Below are 13,300 nucleotides of genomic sequence, written 5' to 3'. Positions count from 1 at the left end.
ATGAACTTAGTGCTTTTGTAGCCTGACCTGTCAAACTATATTAAAAAACCTGGAAAAATATTATTGCCACATTTTACACTTGAAGATTTGTAATTAAATAGAGTGTACAGAAACAAGTACACCTGCTTTTTTGTGCATGCAGAACTGTGAAGCAACAAAAAAAAAGAGGATATAGTATGTAATATTAATTTTTAAATTATGAGCTCCTCTTCACTTTTTGCCATTCGATTCAGATTCAAATCTTATGAAAGCTGTCTCTGATTTTTAAATTTGAAGCTTTTGTAGTAAATCTGAAGGGTTCCACAGAACTGTGGTTTAGTGCCTATCCAAAGAAATCAGAAAAAAATGTTTTGACAAAACTGGTGAAAATCTATGTAGAATTCTTATCCAAGCATTTGTTGGAGATTGTGAAGAATGTTTGAGCAGAAACTGTAACCATCAGATGGAGAATTAAGGTAATTGGAGGCAGTTTGGATCAATAGATGGAAGCCTGAGAAATATCTGAAGATAAAACCTTAAGAAAGCAATTAATTGTAGAGAAATATCTGAAAATAAAACCTTAAGAAGGTAATTAATTGTACTCAACGCTCTATGTCTTCCCTGGTCTTACAAAATGTGGAAGTTTGAAAGCACATACATGACCAAACTGGACATGTTAAGTGCTGAGCTGAGTGTAGAGATGGGAAAGAAAGGGAATCCTTCTCTGCATACCAGACAGCCTCTGTGTAAGCTGTTACAGCCCGGTGGGCTGTGCCCCAGCACAGTAAGGTGGGTCCCTGAACAGCAACAGCTCCTCTAAAGGGTTTCTACCTCGTCCTCTGAACCACTGTAGTGCAAGCACTGGACTTCACAACAGGAAGAGGTCTACACCACTGGGCAGACATCTGTTTGTATTTACACAACCCTATTCCCTGCAGCACTCTTGTGGACAAAGCCTAATTTTCCATGTCGCACGGTCTGTGCAATACTCTTCAGGGTAAACGAAAAGAATCACAGAATCACAGAATCGTTTAGGTTGGATGGGACCTCTGGAGATCATCTAGTCCAACCTCCCTGCTCAAGCAGGGTCCTCTAGAGCATATTGCCCAGGATCACATCCAGACGGCTTTTGAATATCTCCAGAGAAGGAGACTCCACCACCTCTCTGGGCAACCTGTTCCAATGCTCTGTCACCCTCACAGTGAAGAAGTTTTTTCTCAGGTTCAGATGGAACTTCCTGTGGTTCAGTTTCTGCCCGTTGCCTCTTGTCCTGTTGCTGGGCACCACGGAGAAGAGGCTGGCCTCATCCTCTTGACACTCCCCCTTCAGATACTTGTACACTTTGATGAGATCCCCTCTCAATCTTCTCTTCTCCAGGCTGAACAGGCCCAGCTCTTGCAGTCTTTCTTCATAGGAGAGATGCTCCAGCCCTCTAATCATCTTGGTAGCCCTCCGCTGGACTCTCTCCAGGAGTGCCATGTCTCTCTTGTACTGGGGAGCCCAGCACTGGACACAGTACTCCAGGTGAGGCCTCCCCAGGGCTGAATAGAGGGGCAGGATCACCTCCCTCGACCTGCTGGCAACACTCTGCCTAATGCACCCCGGGAGACCATTGGCCTTCTTGGCCACAAGGGCACACTGCTGGCTCATGTTTAACTTGTTGTCCACCAGCACTCCCAGGTCCTTCTCGGCAGAGCTACTTTCCAACAGGTCAGTCCCCAGCCTGTACTGGTGCATGGGATTATTCCTGCCTAGGTGCAGGACCTTGCACTTGCCTTTGTTGAACTTCAGGAGGTTCCTCTCCGCCCAGCTCTCCAGCCTGTCCAGGTCCCTCTGAATGGCAGCACAGTCTTCTGGTGTGTTAGCCTCTCCTCCCAGTTTAGTATCATCAGCAAACTTGCTGAGGGTGCACTCTGTCCCTTCCTCCAGGTTATTGATGAATATATTGAACAAGACTGGGCCCAGGACTGACCCCTGGGGGACACCACTAGCCACAGGCCTCCAACTTGACTCTGCGCCATTCACCACAACCCTCTGAGCTCGGCCATCCAGCCAGTTCTCAAGCCACCTCACCGTTCACTCATCTAGCCCACACTTCCTGAGCTTACCTAGGAGGATATGATGGGAGACAGTGTCAAAAGCCTTGCTGAAGTCCAGAAAGACAACATCCACTGCTCTCCCCTCATCTACCCAGCCAGTCATTCCGTCATAGAAGGCTATCAGATTGGTCAAGCATGATTTCCCTTTGGGGAATCCATGCTGACTACTCCTGATCACCTTCTTGTCCTCCAGATGCTTAGTGATGACCTTCAAGAGGAGCTGTTCCATCACCTTTCCAGGGATGGAGGTGAGGCTGACAGGCCTGTAGTTTCCTGGCTCCTCCTTCTTGCCCTTTTTGAAGACTGGCGTGACACTGGCTTTCTTCCAGTCCTCAGGCACCTCTCCTGATCTCCAGGACCTTTCAAAGATGATGGAGAGTGGCCTAGCGATAACATCCGCCAGCTCTCTCAGCACTCGTGGGTGCATCCCATCGGGGCCCATGGATTTGTGGATGTCAAAAGCACCCACTGGGGAAGAAAACTCTGGAGTGTGTGAGCCGTCATAGGCACTCCCATACAAAGTCTCAGTAATTCACCACCTGGACCATCTCCACTTAAAGTGCTTAGGGCACCTGAATTAGAAACGTTTCTGAAGACCGCTGACAAGAAAGGCCAAATGAGTCATGGATGAACTGGAGACTGCTCCCAGATAAGGCTGCACAAGGAGGTAGTAGGAGACTGTGTATATGTGCTGAGGATCTGCAGAGGGAGTTACTAAAGACTTCCACTTCTGCAGCCACTTAGGCTAGAAAAGAGCTCCCTATATTAATTGCACAGACTCTGAAATACTCATTAAATCACAGTGAATGCGACAGCATTTTCCACACTGCAGTGAGCTGATTTTATAGGAATGGCATACCAGGCTCCCTAGCTACCCAGTTGCCTTCCAAACTTAGTTATGTAGTTGAACTCCGTAAGGACGTTGGAGTCATGAGGACAGAATTGCATACAACCTGCGGCAGAGGATTTTCACCATCTGCATCATGCAGATGAGCATTGCATATCATGGGCACCAGTTTCACTTGACTGAGTGTGTCCTCTTGTTTTGAGAAGAAAGTATCGTAACTCTGAAATACGTAGTAGCTGTGCACATGGTCGCTCATGTGTACATGAGTTGGCTATGGGTTTTCAGATATCATGCAATATGATGGAACAGTAGTCCAAATGATTACATCAATCATTGGCATCTCCCTGGGAACACTAGGTAGAGATATATGCTATACATCCTAGCACAGCTGAGCATGTTGTTCCTCCTGAATACAAGTAAAGATGTCCCTGATGTTGTAGATGTTGACCAGACAGGAAAGGAGCAGATGGTGGATGCCTACAGACTTTCATCACTTCCATAGCCACAGCAGATTTATTAACACCAAATTTCTGTGCTATGGGTCTGTAGGAGTCTGGCAGGAACAGCTTCCAAAAAGAAATGCCCATACATTTGTAGATTGGGAAAAGGAACAGAAAAAGGTGTGATGCATCTCCAGCACTGAACAGTTTCTGAGATAGAAGGTAGTCTTTTGCATCCAAAAATTAGCAGCACAAGAATGTAAATCACCAGGAGGAGCTCATGATGCATGCCCAGAACCATTAAGACCTGGCAAACCTGAGTTCGGTGGTGACATCTGGCATGCTTCTAGTGCACCAGAAAATGGCAGAAATTCAGCTGGTGCTGGCACAACTTATGAAGAGTGAAGTCTAGGAGAGCTGGTAGCTAACTGGCCTCTAGAAACCATCTAGGGTGATAGATTTTACTATCTTGAATCTGGAGCTACCTGGAGTTTTCTGCTGCCTTTCACCAATCTCAAAAGTTGTAACTTGTTGTAATGCTTAGAGCAGTGTACATGCTGTAAGACGGTAGCAGATAACGATTCTGTACTGTCTGTACAGGAGTAAGAGATGTAAGAGCTTGCGGGATAGTACTCATATCCTTGGGAACTTCATCCTGTATGAAGCAGGAACGTAACAGTGGCAAACTAATGGAACTGCACATATTTTCAGGTGGACACAAACAGGACACTGTAGCCTGGGGCCTTCTTATGATGGTCACTGGAACAGTGTAGACCTGGCCTAATTCTGCTTTCCCTGCCTTGCAGCACAGCAGTTCCATGGAAAAAGGAGCTCTCTACTGAAGAGGCAATTATCTGCATGTAAGATTTCAACATAACTCATGTTTATGTAAAAAGCTAGAGCTAATGATGCATTTCCAACCTTTATTACAGATTTCTTAAATTTTGTGTGCTTTGCTTTGAACTTTTGGATCCTCACTTCTGTAAAAAAAGTGAGATTCCAGCTGGTGTTAAGATTGTGCCTTTTTTCTTCTACAGGCCAAAAATGACAAAAATGACTCTAATGATCGTTTGGCAAAAAATTGCAGATTTGCAGATGATGGAATTTTTGAGCCAGAAGGCAGCCAAGAGTCACTTCTTTCCAAGCTGAGTTTGCTGCCAGTACAGAGAACAGGATGAGCCAGTTTTTATTTAGCACCTGGAATAGAAGGGTGGGGGAAGCCACAAGGACAGGAGTTTGTTCTGTGAGAACACAGCTGCTTCACAGGCCCTGTGCCAGTGCCACCTGGTCAGTCCTGGTAAGCCCTGTTCTTTGCACAGGACAACTGCAGCTGTTGATTCTCTTGTTTTTGAGCTTGGGTGTTCATAGGCATCCTTTGGCCCCCCAATATGGTGTGGAGGGACCAAATTGCGCCATAGTTCCTAATTTCTGAGTTTATTAAATTATGACAAGTGAAATGTCTGACACAAACGCAATGCTTGAGGTTTCACAGCTCAGTAGAGAACTTCCAAATAAATGAATTAAGGGGAAGGAAATAGTGCTTTAAAAATTACCAAAGGCTTTTGTTCCTATCAATTTTAGAATGATAACATGGTTTTCACTTTAATACAAAAAATGAGCAATGTTTTGCAACCATATTTTGTAAGAAAATTATGATGTTCTGCGGTAAGGTTTTCTGATCTTCATTTTACTCATTTTTTGTACTGCTGGCAAATTAAGGAGGTCATTATATTATAATGAGGATTATAATATAACATAAAAAGAGAGGATTTCATTTTTGGACATGATTATAATTAAAATGAATGAGTCAATGAACTGTATCTGAATCACTGCTTTCATATTCAAGAATGGTGTTTGGTTCAGTTGGTATTTTGTGTCTATGTTAAAAGTATTCCACTTTCCGACAAATTAGAAGACGTAAACCGTGTCCAAAACTGTGTCCATGTACAGGCAAAATGACAGTAATTATGTATATAAATTTGAGTGTCTGAATATAGAACTTGTTCTTGCTTGTTGTTTTTTAACTTATCCCTGACTAGCTAATCCTGCTCTGTGTGCTGGGCAGATGGATGTACGGCTTTTTTTATGTATGTTTCCCCGAGATTTGACATATTATAAATTGTGCATAAAAGAACATGCTCAAAGATTTAAAGAACTGCATTCGAACTCTCTCATTTGTGAGTACTTTCTTTTTTTGAGCTAACTACTGCTAACCAGTACTTTATTATATATCCACAGATTTTAAGAGTTAAAATAAAAATAGAGGGATTTTGGAGAATGAATCTTTTCAACAATATGCATAAAAAACTGAAATGTCTTTCCCTAAGGTGTTTGGCATTCTTGAGTCTCTCAGCTGAGACTACAGTGATAGAGGTCCATTGATTAACTGAGTAGTGTCTGCACCCAGATCCGCAGAAGCATTTAGAAATACTTCTCTGGATTTCTCTCCAGGCTCTGTTCCTTATAAAGGGCAACAGTAGCAAGTTGGTGAGTTATAGAGCAGATGTATGGGAGCAGAAGGCAATGCTGAGCAAAACTACTTCATTCTGGCAGTCTGCCTAATTTTTACGTCTCTCTCCTTGTCTCAAGTGCAATATCCAAGCTCTTTAAGACACGCAGAGCTACCTATTCCTGAAGGTAGCTTTTAAGAAAACTGAAGGTGTAATGACAAGCTGTTCTTATTAATGTTTATTTCTCAAACTGCAGGCCAGCACTTTTCTGGAGGTCCTGAAAGGGTTCAAAGTGGGTTGGTCAGATATCATGTGGCAGCAGTACTCTCTCTGAGGTTGGCAGCAGCTGTCACATTAACAACAAGTGAGGACAGGCTGTGATTAGTGGCTGCAAGATTTTACTCTATCCAGGGAACTGATAACTACCTTACATTGCTGAGAGCAGTTCATTTTCTCCAAGCTGAAGGAGTGAGCACGAACGCTTGTAGCCAATTATAAGCATTTCTCCCTTGGCTGATCTGGCGGAGTTGAGCTGCTGGCAAGTCTAACTAAAGAGAAGTGAGATGAACCAAATGGAGGTGACATTTTCAGAGTTGCATAACCCTGTTCTAGGTATTTCTAGGCTCTTGCTGAGTTCACACGCTTGACTCTTTGCATTTGTGCAGACACCAAGGTGTCAAATTAATCCAGCACCTCTCCCCGCTTCATTTACTCCCACCTTTCCTTGGTTGTATAAGCAACTGGAGTGTATCTGTTGGTTACAAAAGCAGAAACCAAACATAATCAATAGCAACGGAGAGATGAAGCCTGAATCATTTGTTAAAGCTTAACACTTTTATTTACTGAGGATACACAAAATTTGTCAGAGATGGAAATAGATAATACAGGTCTTAGTCAATAGTTTTTTTTTAATTCTAAAGAGTACTCCAATTCTATAAGCACAGTTTAGGTCAAGACTCTACATGGCTCATCTGTGGGTAACAATGAGTTCTTTAAGCATTTAATGGTGCTTGTAAATAATTACAGGCACCAAAGAAAGGCAAGTGTTTGAAAATTTCCATTTCTACAGAAAAGTGTCAGGTGACCTTCTTTTCATATCCAGAATAAGTATAGCGTAGGCACTGGCAGTGCAAATTTCCTGTCTTATGTTTTTTCTAGAGTGATTAGGGCTAGATGTGAAAGTATAGCAGTTTTCTCATCTCATTAGTCTTTAGGCATTTGCTAAGGCTGTCAATAATGGAGCCAGTTAATGGTAGTTGCACAGGTGAATTTTATGTATACCGCCATATGAATGTCTATTTCACATGGAAAGAACTGATAACACTGACTCATTTGATATGTCTACAAGTAATCATTGGATCATAGCCACAACTATCATTGTATATGGTAACTTTTTATCAACAGCAACAAATCCATATACTTCCCTTGAGCTGGCTGGCAATCTGGAGGTGACAATTTTCATTCCGATACCAGCCACAGTAAAGGTACTGTGTTATTAAATAGACAGTCAGTACTTTGTTTTAACTGACCAAAAGAATGAAATATATGTGTTAAAACTCAAGAGTTAAGGTCCACCATTATGCCTGATTTCATTACGCCTGATATTTGTATTGCAAAGGATGCTCTTCTACAACAAAATCTCAGAACAGTCTGGTTCACCAGCTGTGGGAATTGTTAATGCTTAGCATTGCACAGGATTATGAAAAACCACAGTTCCAAACTCAGCATCCTAAATTTTAGGTCATGTAGGTCTATGCTAAGTCTCAGAGGAAACTATGTAAAGAAAACCTCACATGTGTATACAGATATGTGTAAAGTTTTGGAAAGCATTTTAAGGAATTTTTATCTTGGTAGACTGTAAAATAATATTTCTTTATCCTAAGGGAGATTTCAGAAAATCAGGTGTTTGGTTTACAGCCTGGTTCCGTAATAGAAACATTATTACAAATGGTTGGTGTGCCAAAAAGAAACAGAAACTGATAAATGTGATCACAAGTTTGAAATTCTGTATAATTTTGCTGATTAATGCTGCTGAGTGATTGGTTATTCTGAAACAACTTCTTCAATCAGCTTTTTTATATTATTTCATTTTGAACTGTGTATATATTGGTAGAACAATGGCATAATCAAAGATACGATCATACCAATTTCCTCAGAAGTATCTTGATTTTTGTATATTTGTCAGGGGTCACAGAAACATGTTGCAGTGGCTTCTATAAAAGAACAAATTATTTATCAGGCTGCGTTTTCTTCACTGTGCAGGAGGGAACACAGGCTTTCATTTCACAGCACTGTCAGCAGAGTAAAAGAAAAAAAACCCTTCTGTTTACTAAACCAGAAGTATTGAAGAGGAGTATCTTAAGTCTACCTCTTGTACTTTTTTGGGTAACACGTATTTTTTGATAGGCCTATTTTTTCCACAGCAAATACTTAATTATATTCTCCCCTTATTATTTTATAACTTCAGTGTAACCTGCTGAGAACTGGAGCTCTTTCTGTACAGCGTCTCTTCAGGAATACTGTAGATACACCTAGATAATGTAATTCTAGGAAAACTATGCCTGATTTTGGCCATGATGATTCCAGATGACCATGAGCAAAAGGCAAAAATTGCTAAACAGAAATTTAGCTCTACCTGTGAGTATGACCTGATATCATTTTATGACTAGCTCATCACTTAAGTCTTTAAAAGATAATGATTTAGTTTGCTTCAGGCTGGAACTGGAAGTCGTGTTGGCAAGCGAGTATAGAGAAACTACTGTTCTCTTTGAGAAAGTCTTCCTTCTGATCCAGCTCTCTGGCATGGTAGCCAATTTTGGTATTGCTTTTCTTCCTTATTCCCCCTACCTACAGGGATAGATTCATCTATGAATTCCTACTGTCTTTGTCATTAGCCCCTGGGCTGGACTCGTGCTCACCACAGTTTGAGAAGCTGTTCAGCACATCAGTTGAATCATCATTTTTCCAAGTTTCCCCAAATCGTTTCCTTTGTCTTCTTTGAAGATTCACTCTCTGTTAGGCCATTTAAAATTGGAGGATGCCAGGAAGCTGGAATAGGTTTTACAGTAATCTTATTCCTCTTTGTGTCATCCTCCCTCTCGAGGCAAAAAGCGTATATCTTTTGATACTCATCTCTTTTCAATTTCTGGCCAAGTGTCCAAGATGGAGGTATCTATGACATTGGGACCTTTCACAATCATGTACCTGCAAAACAATTTCTCCATAGGAGGAATAGGCTTTATAAGATTTAGTGGCTTTCAAAAAACTGCATTTCACACATTAGGTCAGTTTGAATGTCTCTGAGCTCTAAGTACAATTCAATAAGTCCTTCACTACCATTTCCACTGCATTTGCTAATTCCATTACTTTGAACTAGTCATTATATTTTAATTCTTTAAATGTTACCACAAGACAGCCGTATGTCTTGTATCATACTCCCTAAGACATTTTCAAGTGTTTATCAGTCAATTGTCTCTGGTTTTGCCAGAGTTACTGTTTCACCTTGCCTCTCCATTCCACTATAAAGCTGGAAATGTTCTTCAATAACTTTGGCGGCTTTGGTTTTTAATGGTCTATTAATGTGCTTGGTGGTCTTCTATATTTTAAACTCCTGTTTTCTGTAACAAAATTCTTCAGAGGGAGTAGATATGATTGACACAGACATGAGAGAATAGGAAACAGGAGGAGAGGTGGAAGGAATAAAATTAGTGTTAGTCCAAATCTGTGATCTCATACATAATAAATTATGTATCTTTTCAATCGCTGCCAATTCCAGTTGCAGAAAGTTAATTTTCACACAGACTATAAAATGCTTTCTCTGTTTCTAAATTTGTAAAGGATCTGTCAGACTTGTACTCATTCCAGAAACTTGCAGCTTTAGTTCAACTGCATCACAAGTAGAATGCAGGAAAAACTTCCACTGAAGCAAGGTGAGGAAACTGGACTATGCAGTTCCTATCTGATCAGATTTCTTGCAGCTGAGATGGTTGACCTTTGAAGACCATTTGCAACTTTTTTATTTCACTGCTATGCGGATAAATGAAAAAGTGTATATCATTCACCTCAATGACAAATTAGAAAGTGCCTAAATTCCGTGCCTAATTGCCAGATCTGCCAATGAGAAGTAGATAAAACATTGTCAAATGAGAATAAATAGGCAAACTTTATTCAGCTTTGTTAAACTTTCACTACATTAATAGCTGTATTCTTTAGACCTTTGTATAAGTTTGGGTTTTCCATTGCTAAGAAAACCTGCTATGAACCTAACCAGTAAAATTATACAAGTATACTTGTATTTGTAAAATTGCAAGGCTGCATGTAGACCTCAGTCCGCATTTGTCAGAAACAAATAGAGGAAAGTTCTACAAATGGGAATTTTTCAAACTCCTAGGATCATGTCAAGGGGCCCGGTCTTTTGGGACGAGCAGCTGTATGAGAAGAGTCGTCTTTTCCAGAATCACAAAATCCGGTCAGTCACAGGAAAGGAAACTATAGCGTGAGTAGATGATAGTCGGTCTTCCAGTTATCTGAAGGAGATCCACTCCACCAGCAGCACATTGATCTAACTGCATTTCTATGATTCTACATCAAATTCTATCATTCAGTGTCACAGTAAGATTTTAGGAAAAGGATAGATAAACATCCATCAGTGCTGATCCTGCCTTAACAGTCAGAGAATTGGAGCAGTATATCTTAATTATATTTACCTTATTTAGACTAAATTAGCATCACTTTGAGGCTCCTTACAGAACATAGCTCTTTGGTGAGAATGGTCCATATGATTTTCTGAGTGCCTTGCAGATGAAGCATGTCCTATAGATTAAGAAACCAAGAATTACATGATCACTAGCCATTCTTTCATTTATCTCTTCTCTTTACAGGATCTGCATTCATACCTCTTGAGCAGCACCTGAATGTGACCTCAAGTTCCTAAGGCAGGTGGCATGCAGACATGGGACCATAATGTAGACAAATTAATAGCATCCACATTATACTTTGGTGTGGTGTTTGTGTCTTTTTATTGCAGAACCTGCTAGTTTGCATACTGCTCCCAACTTGCCTGCTTCATGCACACCCTAGGACCGTGAAGCACATCATTAGAAAAAAAAAGGCCCTGCCCTCCCCTGCCCTCTATGGTCACTCTTCATTTGCTGCTGCATTCGCCAGCCAGAAAATTAAAGCCTACAATCAGAAATTTCTACTTTATGGCCGCCTCTGCCTCCTGTGAAAGAACTTAGCAAATCAAGAATGGTGTATAATTGATTCTTCTCCCCCCTAATATATTTCATCAGGGACAAATTATACCTTTTTCCTGCCTTGAACATACACAGAGCCATCCTTTCTCCAATCTGACTGAAGACTGATCTTCCAGATCTTGAGGTCCAGCATGCTTGAACAGAATACCTCTAAAAACGCTAAAGGAAAATTTCCAGTTCACAAACATGGTGTGTCTTTGACACTACATTGGCTTATCCTTTTCTGGAAGCCTTCCAGCTTGGAAGTTCTTGCAGTTCCTCTGTGTACTCTTTATTGCTTCTACCTGTTTTGGACCCTGAACTCCACAGGAGGCTGGCTCTGCTATATTGCAGCCATTAGTCATGAAAAGAGGCTGAGGCACCCCAGAAATACTCTGATAAACAAGAGAGGACTACATACCCTTAACAGTTCAAACATGTTTATTCAAACAGGTAAAGGGAAAACTGGGTTAAAGACCAAAAACAAACTTAGAAAAGCAAAACAAGATAAGAAAATAACAGTATACAGATAGGATGAACAGTGCATAACAAAACACATCATAAACTAACAAAATAACACACAAACTATGGCTAAAGGGGCTCCCAGGCATAAACATGGGTGGGTATGCAAGGGGAGCTGAAGAGGACCTTCATCTCCAGAAAATGCTGCCAACTATGCCTTCACTGCCAGTGACTTGAGCTGATGGTCAGGGTCAAATTCTGCTAGGATGCCTCGAGAGGTGCCAGCTCGGCACTTTGCTTTTTTGTGGAGGCAACCTGAGGTGCTGTGTCTGCATGTCTAGAGGCTCAGCAACAGTGTCAGGTAGGGTTGAGCCTAGAACCAAAGGGCTGCCAAAGAAGCTGCTTGTCTGTCTCTTTTCTCTCCTCTTTATTGCTCTTACGGAGGTCCTAAGTTGTCACAAAAGCAGAGATTAGCAGTGCCTAGTCTCCATTTTTTCATTGCTGACATGTTGGACATTTCAGGCAGAAAGCTCTCCCTGCTTGTCTGGAGCTTCTGACTGGGTTCATGCACCATTAGCTCTTACTGTGTTAGAACAGCTCGCACTGGGGATGTAAAGGCAGCTTTGCAGTAGCCTGAAAAAAAATCTTCCAATCAATAGTATCTGTCTCCACGGAGGTGGAGGTGAGAACAATGACCATGTTAGATACCCTGAGGTCTAAAGAAATGCAATAACTAGAGCCTAATTAGCCACCTACAGCCTAATGTTAAACTTTGTAGCTTTGCAAACAGATGCCTAGGCAAGACTTAGTTTTTTGCAAGTTTATTGGGCCCTGGACCTCTTACACCAGGCACCAGTGAGGTTACATTAACTATCTCCTAAATTAATGCCAAGGAACTTTGTCAGGGACCAGAACATGATTCTCTATACAGTTAAGTTGTTAGAGTAGTGATGGAATGGTTTGGGGTTTTCCCCTCCTTCCTCTCAAAGAATTCTCAGGCAAAGTTTGGTATTTGACATAGGTAAGGGACCATTTTTCATAGGCAATTTTGGATGTGACCATCCTGTTTTGCAGTGTAAACCAGTGTGAATATGGGATATTTCATGCCATTCCATGCCTTGTTTTTAGAGCCAAAGGATGCTCCCAAGACATTTAATCTAATGGTCTGGACAAACCCTAAATGTGTGACAGTCTATAAAAAATTATCGATAGAGTCTCATCAGCTCTAATGACCTGTACAGTTCTGGGGCCAACTGGTTAAAGTATATAGGTAAGTAGAGTAAGAAACTGAGGATGTGGCCTATCATTGTTATGTGAGATGCGCTTCACTATTGGTGTTCCTCTACTGTGCCCCTCTGCAGGCTGATCTGAGTTATCAGTAGATTAAGACATTCATGTTGCTGCAGATATCCCTGTAGAGAATGGAAGATATAGAAGACAGATAAAAAAAAAAAATGCCACGCTAGTTGTGTTTATTGCATAGTTACCTTGAACCATACAACTCTGCAGCTGGATCCAGCAACATATGGCCATAATGTGCTTTTGGGATGCTAGAATCCTTGAAGATTGCCCACAGTCCAGAACTGCCTATAATTTCCTGTTGCATGTGAAGTTTTCTGCTTTTTAAATCAAAGTGACTCACATCTGGCTAACATCAAACAGCCTATTTCAGAAGTCTGAGGAAGCCAGGGAGATTGATGGAATAGGTCTCTTCATCATGCCTGAAGAATATTGTGTTATTTTCCTGAAATTGTGAACCTTCCTATAGCATTCCTCTTCTCAGTCTGCT

The 13,300-nt window shown here is 41.3% G+C and overlaps 1 long non-coding RNA gene across 1 annotated transcript; it reads right to left on the bottom strand.

The window, feature by feature from the left end:
• Positions 1–9,959: 9,959 nt before the first annotated feature.
• Positions 9,960–11,296, bottom strand: LOC104149468 (uncharacterized). The gene is made up of 3 exons (XR_695340.2): positions 11,120–11,296; positions 10,522–10,627; positions 9,960–10,408 (listed from the first exon to the last, which is right to left on the bottom strand). It is a non-coding gene; the product is annotated as an uncharacterized lncRNA (long non-coding RNA).
• Positions 11,297–13,300: the final 2,004 nt, after the last annotated feature.

This window comes from Struthio camelus, chromosome 2 (genome assembly GCF_040807025.1).
Source record: "Struthio camelus isolate bStrCam1 chromosome 2, bStrCam1.hap1, whole genome shotgun sequence".
NCBI lineage: Eukaryota > Metazoa > Chordata > Aves > Struthioniformes > Struthionidae > Struthio > Struthio camelus.
Note: the sequence above shows the minus strand (reverse complement) of the source record. Positions and strands in the feature narration are given on the sequence as shown.